Source organism: Sorex araneus, chromosome 7 (genome assembly GCF_027595985.1).
Source record: "Sorex araneus isolate mSorAra2 chromosome 7, mSorAra2.pri, whole genome shotgun sequence".
Classification (NCBI taxonomy): Eukaryota; Metazoa; Chordata; class Mammalia; order Eulipotyphla; family Soricidae; genus Sorex; species Sorex araneus.
The window spans coordinates 5,693,955-5,707,193 of record NC_073308.1 but is presented as its reverse complement, the minus strand read 5'-3'; the positions used below and the strand labels follow the sequence as shown (position 1 = coordinate 5,707,193).

The window sequence follows — 13,239 nt, the reverse complement described above, 5'->3', positions numbered from 1 at the left end:
CTGTCCTCTTAGCAGATACATGCAACATGGCAAATGGAAATATCAGGAAATACATGATTAATAATTTGTGATATTGTTAATAACTCACAATGGTGTTACAAAAGTCATGTATGGGGATTTTCTGAGCTGACTGATGCTCTTTGAGCCTTCTATGTTTTTACTTATTTAATTCGTAGGCTTCAACTTTCCCATCCAATTTGCTCTGCTCCTGCTGGGCTGTCTGGACTGTGAAATTTGGAAGAGATTCGGTGCTGCTGCATATGCTGCACGCACCAGGAGTTGTAAAGCTGGGCCTTTCGATGTCAGAAAAGGCCAGGTGTGGTGGACGCTGGGTCTAATTGGAAAGGGCAGATATCTGTCAACTCCTATTCTGAACAGGAGTCAAGAGTTTTCAGCCTGAAGATCAATTTACTTGGGGTGATTTAGCAGATTGTTTTGTTTCTTTTCCTTTTCCTTCACCATTTGTTTTCATTGTTTTTGAAGGAGGAGGGAATATTCTATTCTTTTACTGAACTATCTAGATAGAGGCAGTCAGAAACTTGATTGCAAATGGAAAGGCTATCTATCCATGGTTTTCTCCAGAAGAGTCAGGCTGATTGGGAGAAATTCCAGCTCAGGTCTGCCTTAGTCGCAGCTGACATGATAGCTCTGGTCAGACACAGGATTTGGGGGGCACATGTGGAATACTCAAGCACAGGTGTGATATTTAGATTTGTATTTAGCTCTAAAAATTGCATTTTTATCCAAAATATATGTGAACATCTCTGAAAACATTTCAAAATTCTATTGAATCCCGGGTTCAATTCCTCTGTCCCTCTCGGAGAACCCGGCAAGCTACTGAAAGTATCTCACACTCACGGCAGAGCCTGGCAAGCTATTCATGGCATATTCGATATGCCAGAAACAGAAACGACAAATCTCACAATGGAGACTTTACTGGTGCCTGGTCGAGCAAATCGATGAATAATGGGATGACAGTGATTGAATTTTCAGAAAGCTTACCACTGAAAAACAGTACTCATCCAGCTATTTTACCATGTGGATTTTTCCACTTGATTCTGTGGGGGAAAAAAATTTTTTAACAGTCTTTCTCACCACATCCCTACCCCCCAAAGAGTCCTCATTTTGCCTTAAAATTTCAGGTCTATATTTTTGTGAATAATTTCAGTGTTACAGACACCCATGTTAGTCTGTCTTTCAGACTTTATAGGTAGCATGTCTCCGAAGTGTAATAAATAGAGGTTTTTTCTGGATTTTGCGATATTAGTTTTGCTAAACAGTTGTTTTAGTTTAAAGTATTTTTTTAATTTTTAAAATATTTTTTAATGAGTCCCCATGAGATAGTTACAGACTTACAACTTTTATGATTACGTTTCAGTCATACAATGATCGAGTACCCAGACCTCCACCAGTGCTCATTCTCCACCACTACTGTTCTCAGTTTCCCTCCTGCTACTCCCCCACACACCTCTGCCTCTGTGGCAGACGCATTCCCTCATACTCTCTCTCTCCTTTTGGGTGTTATGGTTTGCAATACAGGTAGTAAGTAGCCATTATGTTTGATTTATAGTCTACTTTTAGCAAGCATCTCCCATGCAGAGTGAGCCCTCCGAGCATCATTCACTTAGTGGTCCCTTCACTATTCCATCTATTCTCGAGCACTCGAGTTTTGTTTCCAGATTCTACCTATTGTAAATGTGCTGCCATAAACATACAAGTGCAGATGTCATTTCTACTGTACTTTTTCACCTCTGGAATATATTCCTAGAAGAGGTATTGCTGGGTCAAATGGGAGCTCAAGTTCTAGCTTTCTGAGAAATGTCCATAGTGTTTTCCAGAAAGGATGGCGGTCAGTATTCTCACTATCAATGAAGGACAGTCTCCTTCTCCCCACATCCATGCCAACACGGGTTATTTTGATTTTCTGGATATGTGCCAGTCTCTGTGATGTGAGATGGTATCTCATTGTTGTTTTGATCTGCATCTTCCTGATGATTACTGATGAACATTTTTTCATGTGCTTTTTGGCCATTCGGAATACTTCTTTCAATTTCTATTCATGTATGTCATCACCCCATTTTCTGATGGGATTGGATGTTTTCTTCTTTTAGAGTTCAACCAGAGCCTGGTATATCCTGATATGAACCTCTTATCAGAAGGGTATTGGGTAAATATCCTTTCCCTTTCTGTAGACTGTCTTTGTATTCTAGTCACTGTTTCTTTTGAGGTGCAGAAACTTCTTAGTTTTAGAATAATCCCATTGTTTATCTCTGTTCCCACTTGCTTGGTCAGTGTCAATAGAGGCAGAGAAAGCATTTGTAATTTCCAGCACCTGTTTATGATAAATACTCTCACCAAAATGGGCTTGAAGGAACTTCCTTCAATATAGTCAAAGCCATCTACCACAAGTCCACTGCAAGCATTATCCTCAAGAAGGAAAAACTAAGAGTCTACCCTCTAAGACCAGGGACTAGACAAGGATGTTCACTCTCACCACTTCTGTTCAATAGAGTATTGGAAGCACTTGTCATAGAGGTTCTGCAAGCAAGAGATATTGAGGACATCTAGATAGGATGCCTCTCCCATCCCGAGTGGGTCCTCCAACCACACTTTAGTTGGTGTTCCCTTCTCTATCTGAGCTGCCTTTTCCCCTAGCATGTGAGGCTGGCTTCCAAGTATTGGAGCAAGCCATGGTACTTATTTCTATCATTCTTGGGTGTTAGTCTCCCATTCTGTTGTTTTATATTCTGCAGATGAATGTAATACTTCCATGTCTGTCTCTCTTAGACTCATTTCACTTGGCATGATACTTTCCATGTTGATCCACTTCTATGCAAAGTTCATGACGTCATCTTTTCTGACAGCTGCTTAGTATTCCATTGTGTAGATGTACCAGAGTTTCTTTAACCAGTCACCTGTTCTCGGGCACTCTGTTTTTTTTCCAAATTCTGGCTATTGTAAACAGTGCTGCGATGAACATACAAGTACAGATGTCATTTCGACTATACTTTTTTGCCTCTCTGGGATATATTCCCAGTTGTGGTATTGCTGGGTCAAATGGGAGCTCAATTTCTAATTTTTTGAGAAGCAACCACATTGTTTTCCAAAAGGGCTGAACCAGTCGCCATTCCCATCAGTAGTTTAGGAGGGCCCTTTTCTCCCCACATCCACCCCAACAGCAGTTGCTTTTGTTTTTTTGGATGTGTGCCAGTTTCTGTGGTGTGAGGTGGTGTCTCATGGTTGTTTTGATCTGCATTTCCCTGGTGATTAGTGGTGAAGAGCACTTTTTCATGAGCCTTTTAGCCATTCACAACAGTATTGGTTTTCATACAACTGTTTATATAGTTAGAATGTAGCGATTTTGAATACAAAATCAACCTTTTCAGGCAGATATAATGCAATATTTTTCTTTATTAAATATTTTTTGTCCATAGGCCAAAACCCAAATTTCAAACATTCATGAAACATCTTGGTAAATGCATATTTTTCTGCTTATCTGATTATGTGCTTTATCTTCAAAAACTTTGTATTTTCTTGTGATGTCTTCAAAACTAGATTATAAAATTGATTCATAGATTAACTTTCGAATAGGAAACCTACAGGAGTCATATCCCATTTCAGCTATGGCTGAAAAGAAAGGAAGGATCACATCACCCATCATTTATTGAAACTACTTATTGATTACCAATAAAAATGAGAGATAAATCACTGTTGAGAAAAAAGCTATTTGTATATGGTTGCAGTACAGAAATCAGTATCGCTGCTCATAATGATTTGCTCACTATTTCACAATGAGTTGTTACTCTTCTAGCTAAGTTTTAGTGATTCCGTCTTCTGATTCTTGATGAAGTTTTGCAACAATCATGTGCTATTGCACAATGACATGCTCATCAAAAACCATCTAGGGTTTTTCTGTATGTTTGGGGGTTACACCTGGCAGTACTCATGGCTATCTCCTGGCTCAACATTCAGCAATCACACCTAGGTGGCTCGGGACACCATAGTGGGTGTTGGGGATCAAACTATGGTAGACTGCAAATAGTAAACACCTGTTGTACTATTGCTCCAAACCCTATGGAGATCATTCTTTTAATGCATATTCATACAAAGCATAAATGCCATAACAAGGATCAAAGAGTGCACTACTACAACACACAGCAGGGACACCCAGGTTTTGTTGGGGGTATTTCCTGTTTTGGTGAAAGTCTTACATAAAGTAACCCCTGAAAGGCTGGGAAAGTACTACAGACAGAGGGAAGAAGCTTGTGGAAAGAATCAGAGATAAGAAGGTTTTCTGTGGCATTTTAAGTAGGTTAGATTGACTAGAAGCTAGAGAAAAGGGGTAGGATGAAATGGATTTGGAGTACTTTGGGACTATTTCTTGAGAAACATATGGAAAACAATCAATGGCCTAGTAAATGGCTGTATGCTTAGGTGATGTTTATCAAGTGACAGTGATATAAGTCATAGTTGTTTGGCTGATTACTACTGACTGAAAAGGTTATTTTGGCCCTGTATCTCTATCTGAAGCATGAGAAACTGATGAAGGCCACTTTTCGTTTTGAAAATAGGTTGAGTGTGCTGGTATAGGATTGGATGGGAATGGAATATGTGAAGGAAGTGTGTAGACGTACACAGAAAAAGATACATAGGTATTTTTGAGGCTAATAAAGCTTTTGGAAAGAAATGAACTATTTGGAATTTGTATACACCTGATGCCTATGTTTTCATACTGTTAATTGGATAATATCAAATATTGAATGTAGTTTTGTATTAGCAAACTAGTGGAAAGATAAACCATTTATTATTTACAGCTCATTTCAAAACTCAATATCTAAATGAACCCATACAAATCAAAAAATGGTCTTCACTTGATGGGCATGAAAAGTTTCATGCTGAGTGAAATGAGTCAGAAAGAGAGAGACAGACATAGAAAGATTGCACTCATCTATGGTATATAGAATAACAGAGTGGGAGACTAACACTCAAGAACTGTAGAAATAAGTACCAGGAGGTTGACTCCATGGCTTCGAGGCTGGCCTCACGTTCCGGGGAAAGGTCAACTCAGAGAAGCGATCACCAACTACATTGTAGTCGAAGGCCATGTGGGGGAAGGGAGTTGCGGGCTGAATGAGGGCTAGAGACTGAGCACAGCGGCCACTCAACACCTTTATTGCAAACCACAACAGCTAATTAGAGAAAACAGAAGGGAATGCCCTGCCACAGTGGCAGGGTGGGGTGGGGGGGAGATGGGATTGGGGAGGGTGGGAGGGACACTGGGTTTACGGGTGGTGGAGAATGGGCACTGGTGAAGGGATGGGTTCCAAACTTTGTATGAGGGAAGTATAAGCACAAAAGTGTATAAATCTGTAACTGTACCCTCACGGTGATTCTCTAATTAAAAATAAATAAATTTAAAAAAAAAATGGTCTTCACTTTGTATTCTAGTTATATATTCACCAACAATTTTATAGTTGAACTATGTAAAAAGCCATTCACAAGACTTTACTAAGAGAAAGTCTTCTAGAAAAGCTTGTGAAGTATGAGCTATAAATGCCACCCTAGTACACTAGACATAAATGAGGATTCCTTCAGTAGACAAATAATCATGCAAAATAAATTTCTATTCTAATTAATTTCAGAAAGTAATATATAATCTTCCCAATGACCAAACTGTCTGGTCTATTCAAAAAAAATATTGGCCATCTAAGTATGTTCTGAAGAATGGTGTTTGATGTTTTTGTTATGAAGAAATCTAAGCAAAATTCTTTTCTCAAATAATTAGAAAATATTTTTAAGCCGCAGTAGTGAGCCTAAAGTTCACTTCTTTTTCATTTGCATTTTTAAAAGGTCTTCTTTTAAAAAACTTACTATCATGGCCACATATTGCATTGGTTAAAAGTTAAAAGTTAAGTATTAAAAAAGCTGTAATTAAAAATAATTACAATCTATTTTGTAGTAATATGTTAGAAGATATTAGATGGTCAGTTGTTAGAAGTGAAAAAATGTGTAAGAAATCTTATATCAGTTTAGTCCAATTGAAACTTTATAAAAACTATATGAAAGTTTTTGTATTGAACATTTGAACAACATAGTAAAATTACTTCTGATATATAGAACAAAACAGAACAGAATTAAACGGAGATGTGTAATAAAAAGGAAAAATTAGGAAAGCTGGTAATAATAGTAAAACCAATGAAAGACATGTGACAGGGTGGGTACATACCAGGTATGTGCATACCAGGCTCTGAAACAAGCACCTTGCCCATTGTTCAGGTACAATAGGAGGGTTATTGCCACAGAGCCTGTGGGTTCTAGCCACAGCATTGCATGTGGTTCCTGAGCAAGGAAGGAGTAGTCGCTGACTGCGGAGCCAAGCGTAAGGTTTGAGCACTGCCGGTTGTGGCCCCTAAACCAACAATAAATAAATAAACTACATAGTATTTCTTTACTTAGTTAACATTATTCCTGAGCAATCCTTCCTCCTCCTCCATTTAGTTTTGGGGTCACACTCAACAGTGTTCGGTACTTACCGTAAGATCTGTATTTGACAAATGTTTCCCATGGTCTTTGAAGGACCAAGTAAGCACATTAATAATAGTAATAATAGTAATAACAATAATAATAATAATATGTAAGATAAGTTAGACTAATATTTTAAGAAGTTAATTCACCTACTAACAGTTTCCAAAATGATATTTTCTAGTTTGCTTTGATATAACGCTATCCTCATGAAACCAAACTTAAATTTAATAAGCTTAAATTTGTTTTCTATCATTGCATGGCTGATTTACATATAGTTTATTTATCAATGCTTTTGAAACTTGTAGTTCTTGGGTAAAGTTGCTTATTTCTTTGTAGATCTTTTTTCAGAATCTTCTGGGATAGACACTGGGGAGTTCCGCTTTCAGAGTTTTCATCTATTGCCTAAAGTTTTTATACTATGTTTTGTTGTTTTTATAAGGTTTATTTTGTTTTTATTTACTTTTCTGCTTACTGGGTCACACCTGACAATGCACAGGAGTTACTATGACCTTATGCACTCAAGAATTACTCCTGGTGGTGCTTGGGGAAACATATGGGATGGTGGAATGGAACCCGGGGTCGGCGTGTGCAAGGCAAATGCCCTGCCCGCTGTGCTATGGCTCCAGCTCCTACATTTTAATCTTATTCTTGATAAGTTTTATTTTTTTGGAGCTCCAGATGCTAGGTATTCACTTGACTTTTGATACTCTGTTAACCTCTCTGAACTCTTCTAAGTATCCCCTAGAATTTCCATGGGCCTAAAGCAAATAAAAAATAAATTTAAAAATGCTTATAACCTGAACAATTAGAACATATTTTTCATGACTTAAGCCAGTGATATGAGACGTATCTTAAAATCAAAAGAGCAAATATGTTTGTCATCACTGTTCCCTGAATAATACAAATGAAGCTGTAGCATTTTTACATTGGCTCCCACATGGCCTGATATATCAAAGAACTACTGAGTCAACATAAAATCTTTTTTTTTTAAGGCCTTGAATAGCTTTATTGAAATCTGTATAAATAAACATGCACATTTCAAATGTAAACTCAAGTGAACTCAAGTGCAGACAAAATTTTAACCTCTGTCATGCAGGAGGTTAGTTTACATTTAAAAAAAAGAGAGAGAGGGAGCCGGAGCGATAGCACAGCGGGTAGGGCGTTTGCCTTGCACTCGGCCGACCCGGGTTCGATCCCCGGCATCCCATATGGTCCCCCAAGCACCGCCAGGAGTAATTCCTGAGTGCAAAGCCAGGAGTAACCCCTGAGCATGCTGGGTGTGACCCAAAAAGCAAAAAAAAAAAAAAAGAAAAAAAAGAAAAAAAAAAAAAAAGAGAGAGAGAAAAGAAAGAAAGGAAAAAATAAACTCAAAGCAGCTTTTAAAATACCAGGATGAAAAACCAGCTTTAATATCAAGGTATAAAGCAAAGCCATGATCAACATACCTCATTTATCCTGGTCAAATGCATATTTTTTAAACTTTTAAATGCTAGCATAAATAAATATTTACCAAAATGTGCACTCACAGAGTGAACTTTTATTTACAATACACAATTTATAATCTATTGTATTTGATTAGTTCAAGTGAAGAACATTATACTTTTTGCTTTAATAACAGTGGGACACAAAACAATTTCTCAGTTAGTCAATATGTGAAATGTGTCCCGGTATTTATATTTTCTATTAAAGGCAGTACTGTATGCCAATTGACAATACATTCTTTTAACTAGATCAAAGGGAAAAAAGCAGCAAATGAAAAATGTTTCAAATGTTCACACATATTTTTGGCATCCTGAATCCTTGAACGTGGTGAACTAAAATCAAATTCCAGGTTTTTATGCTTTATATACTGTCCAGCTTCAGATTCTGGAACACGCAGATGCCACTTCTCTTCTAACAAGTCACCTTCTGAGAAAAGCTGTAAGGCTATGGTGAATTCCATCAGGAACACACAAAGAGAGTTAACAGACCCACCTTTAAAGCCAATTGTCCATTAATTATTTAAAGACCAGTATATGAAAAAACCTGAAAGCATGATGTAATCATTACTACTGATACAGAGTACAATTAAATCTTTCCTTATGTTACAATAATTCATAGGTTAGAAGTTGCCAAATTACAAAAAAATGGGGTAGAGAAAAACAGACAGCAAAAATTTTGAATTTGGACCAACACCAAATTAAAACAAATGAATTTTAATGTAAGTAAAAGAAAATTTAAATGGCGGAGGAACAGATTCTAAATGCAACAAAAAGAACATCAACATCAAAAAAAAATACCTTACATATAACAAAAATGACTTTAGATGAAGGGTGAAATCTAGAACCTGTTTTCTACAATAGCAGTTAGATGAACATAATATTCTAGTTTTAATACTATGAAAGGAAATAACTTTTTCAAGACTTCCATGTAACATGATTCATTTTTTAAAAATAGGTCTACATTGATTGCCAGGGATAGACTTGAAAATTTGGTTTTCCAAGGATACTACTGCAGTATTTATGCCACATTGATACCGCAGCTAAATATCATAATAGTATATGTAGCAGCCTAATGCACATGATCTAGATTATCCAAAAACTAAGTTCAGCCATAATTTTCTTGCAGTATATTAGAGCAAAATAAATGACCAACATCCACAAATTTAACATTTGTCATCAGTTAACTCACATCCAAAAAATTAAAGAAAACATAATTCATCAAAACAGCAGCAAACTTAAAAGGGATTTATTTGTGATTTCCTATATATATTTAGCTTGTAAATACAAGACTGTAAATGTATTAAGAGACAATTTCTGTTAAAGTTTTCATTGTGTTTCACTTCAAGTACTGCACAAGTTAAAATCTGATAAAGGATTTACATTCGGTTATCTGAAACTTCCCATCTCAGACTCGTGTTTAATGTGGCGGGTGACTCCATCATCTCCATAGACACCACCAGCAGGAAAGTCTCTCCTTTATGGCTTCTGGGACTCTCGTTAGTTAGTGTGCATACAGTTTTCGTTTTCTATGTCATTGTCATTATCATTGCTATCTTCGTCACTTTCTAACGGGATGCCCGTGGCAGCGGAAGCACCTTTAGTTTCTCGGTCAAGAGGGAAAAAGCCAGTTCCACTGAAAGTGTCTTGCCTCTGGTAGAAGAGCACGTACGCAGCTTTGGACACAATCTGATCTTCAGATGCTGTCGAGACACTACTGTCATCAACGTAGTACCATTTCCCATCATCTTTATTTTTTGAAAAAGCAGTATAATGTCCTCCTCCCATCCCTCCACAGTGGTTGGAAACGGCGATCAGATGATAGCGGCAAGGACCCGCGTTTGGATTAATTAGGAATTCTGACATATCCAAGTCACTTATAGGAAAGTCAACTAAGGTATCCAATTTATCTCTCATGTATCGACTGTAAGAAAATCGTTTGAGATGGACCACAAGTACTGGAGGCAGTGACCATAAATCTAATTTCTTTGTGGCTTGTTGATGTTCTTTACAATTTGGACAATACCAAGGATCCTCAGCACCTAGCTTTTCCTTTGTTGTAAAAAGCTCAATGCAATCTTTCAATTTCACAAAGGGTTTTTTGGGAGGCTTATATTCCACACTTTCATGTTTCTCAAAGTCCTCAGCAGCATTTTCATCAAAGTATCTTTTTTTCAAATCAGGATCCCAATCCAAAGCAAGAAAAGATCTTTCATCTAGCCTAAGCTGCCTGTCATCAAATCTTATATGCCGGGTGTCATCTTTGATGTAGTTGGTATCGGTATTGCCTAAATTGTTGAACTGGAATGTAAACAATCTCTTTTTGTGTGTCCCGTGAGTTGACCTTTGCAAGTTTCCTCAGTACATAATCCATTTTCAGAATCATTATCTCCTCCAACTGAATCTTCAGACTGACTGTTTTCATTCTCAGAGGGAAGTTCTTGATCTTGGCTGGACTCATCATCTGGCTCATCTGTTTCCATTTCACTTGGGGAGCCTTCTTCATGGATGCCATTGGGGCCGTTCCCATTAATATTTTGGTCCTTACAGCAATGTAGGGATCCTTCAGTTTCTTCAGTTTCAGTGGATATTTTGACATACCGGCACATTCTCAAAAGTAGAAGATTATAGGATTTATCTTCAGTATTGTTTCGTGGTACTGCTATAAGAAAAGGCTGACCAAAAAGTGAGGAACCAGTATGGTGTGTGTAACTTGAATGTCTAAATTTTTCTCTTAGGCAAACAGGAATAATCACATGCTCTGTATCTTCTGTCCTATTGATGTTAATCTCAAACACATAAATATCATCTCGCTCCATAATACTACTAAGGTTTTCATCCATGGCAAATATTCTGTGAAATCTATGATTGTATATATCAGTGACTATCATCTTATCTGCAGGTACGCCTGACAAAGTACAGAGTGCCGTACAAAGATCTTGTATGTTTCCAATTTTGGGGACAACCACTTTGTACTGCATAGGTTTGGTAAGTGGATCCATTCTAACTAAGTAAACTTCTAAGGTATGCTCTTTTTTCATGGGCAAAGGAAGTGTCAAGTAACAAAAAGGGTCAAATGTGACTGAAATCTTTGCACATTCAGGACATACTAAAGTTGACTTGAAAAGGCCATGAAATATGTCGACTATGATAGAATCATTTCTTTTTAAATGATTTTCCCAGGCTTCTTCAGCAACCACCTTATCTGGCCTCCCATCGGCGTCTTTTAGTTGTATGTATGGTTTTTTCCTAATTCTATTCAAATCCTCATGTAGACCATCCAACAGGAAAGCTAGTAATTCTTGACAGTCTTGCTGCTGGTATCCAGAGAACTGCGGTGCAAAACGTCCTACTTGTGTCTTAAAGGCTCTTGGTGTGACGTAGCTAAATTTTCCAGACCACATTTGTTTGATCAATTCAGCATAAGACTTAGCTATTTCACCTCTCATTCCTAAGGGATTGTCAAAATTCAGTTCTTCTTGATACTTATCATTGAGGAAATATTCAGTAAGTGGAGGTGTGTTGCTCAAACACTGAATAGCTGAGTTCATGAAGCAGGTGTTTCCCAAGTTACTCAGGCCACAGAGGCCTGGCTGCTCATTATTTCTTCCAGGTTCTGAATAATCATAGTTCTTATAAGCAGTATATGATGGAAGACAATAATTTGAGTTTTTCACATTTCTGTTGTTGATGTTGTTATAATTATTTGATAGAGATGAAGGAGATATCTTTGGTAAAGTTGAAAAATTGGATGCACCTGGGGACTTAGGAGCAGAAGGACCCCTTGGCCATGTTCCATCTTCATTTTTCTGTTCTATCACTAACACCTGTCCTTGGTATAAACCAGCATCCTGAATAGTGCTGTCTGGCTTATTCAGTGGCTCAAATGTATTACTCATGTATTTGTTCCACAATCTTGTCTCCTTCTCATCTGGAGTATTGAAGATTTTTCTGATTTCCTTTTCAATTGTATCTATTGTGTCAGCTTTGCTAAATCTTCTAGTTACAACATTATTCATGTTGCCATTTTCACAAAGCTTCAGTTCTGTGAGATATACTTCTACTTTGCAGTGCTTTACAAACAGACCCTGTTCAACCACCTTCCGTGCTATTGGTTCTTGCCCTTCCATCAACGTGTACCAGCTGACAAGTTTATTCCAGCCCTCCGTTGGCAATAATATGTAATCCAATTCATCAATAAGATGCTCTTTGAGTGACTGGGCATCACCATCTTTGAGAAGTCCAGAGTTATCAATAGGTCCAGGATATACATTTTGATCTCCCATCTGGTATTTGTCCCAACTGTCAAAGCCAACATATTTTTTGCACTGTTTGAACCAGCGACTATCAACTAGGTACCAGGTGTCCCCCTTCCGGAGCGAGATTTTGAGCAGCGTCGCGATGTCAGAACGCTGGATGTCCAGATCCACCGCTCCGCCTTCCGACATCTTCCCCCACTAGCGGCCAACATAAAATCTTTTAAATAAAACAGCGTAATAGGGAAAAAAATCTAAGAAGTTGGGGCCATTTTGACATTTTTAAACTTTTCTCTTTTGTCCAAACGGTCTATGTCATACTGATTTGTATTAAAAATAAAATAACTCTTTAATGCAAACCATGTTAAAAGAAAAAACTCATGATAGCAAAGATGGAATCTGATTGGAGAGAGGGAGGATAATTGCTTCCAGAAATCTACCAAATTATATTCTCAGAGAAGAGGAGGATACATCATTTACATGTTTGAAGTGATTTGTATGTAAATAAATGAAACAATATAAACTGTCAGTAAATTCACCTTGAGAGCTTGATTGAATATTCGCTAATAAATGAGTAGCTTTCGTGTAGTGTGTTTCTAGTTTCCTGATAGTCTTTTAATATTTTAGTATATTCTTGGGTGTTCCTATCTGTATTATATTTGGCTATTTTGCATTGCAATATCATTTGTTGATTTTCTAGCATTTCCCAAGCGCGTAGAGTACATCTCAGAACTTTTAATCTTCGTTGATTCCTTTTCTGATGCCTCTCGAAATATAAGAAAGATTCTTCTAAAAAAGATGCATCCAGAGGGGCATCTATGAAATCATTCATATCCACGTTGTGCTGCAAAAATAAAAGAATGGTTTTTGTAATAGCAGAATTAAACAGAATGGCACAATCTAAACCCAGTATCAACTTCTGAAATTAACCCTCTGGCCACAAAGTGTTATCTACACTGAGAATAGTCCCCGAACACGAA

At 37.4% G+C, this 13,239-nt stretch overlaps 1 pseudogene; it reads right to left on the bottom strand.

Moving 5' to 3' along the window:
- Positions 1-7,918: 7,918 nt before the first annotated feature.
- LOC101544625 (ubiquitin carboxyl-terminal hydrolase 15-like) lies at positions 7,919-12,837 on the bottom strand (annotated as a pseudogene).
- Positions 12,838-13,239: the final 402 nt, after the last annotated feature.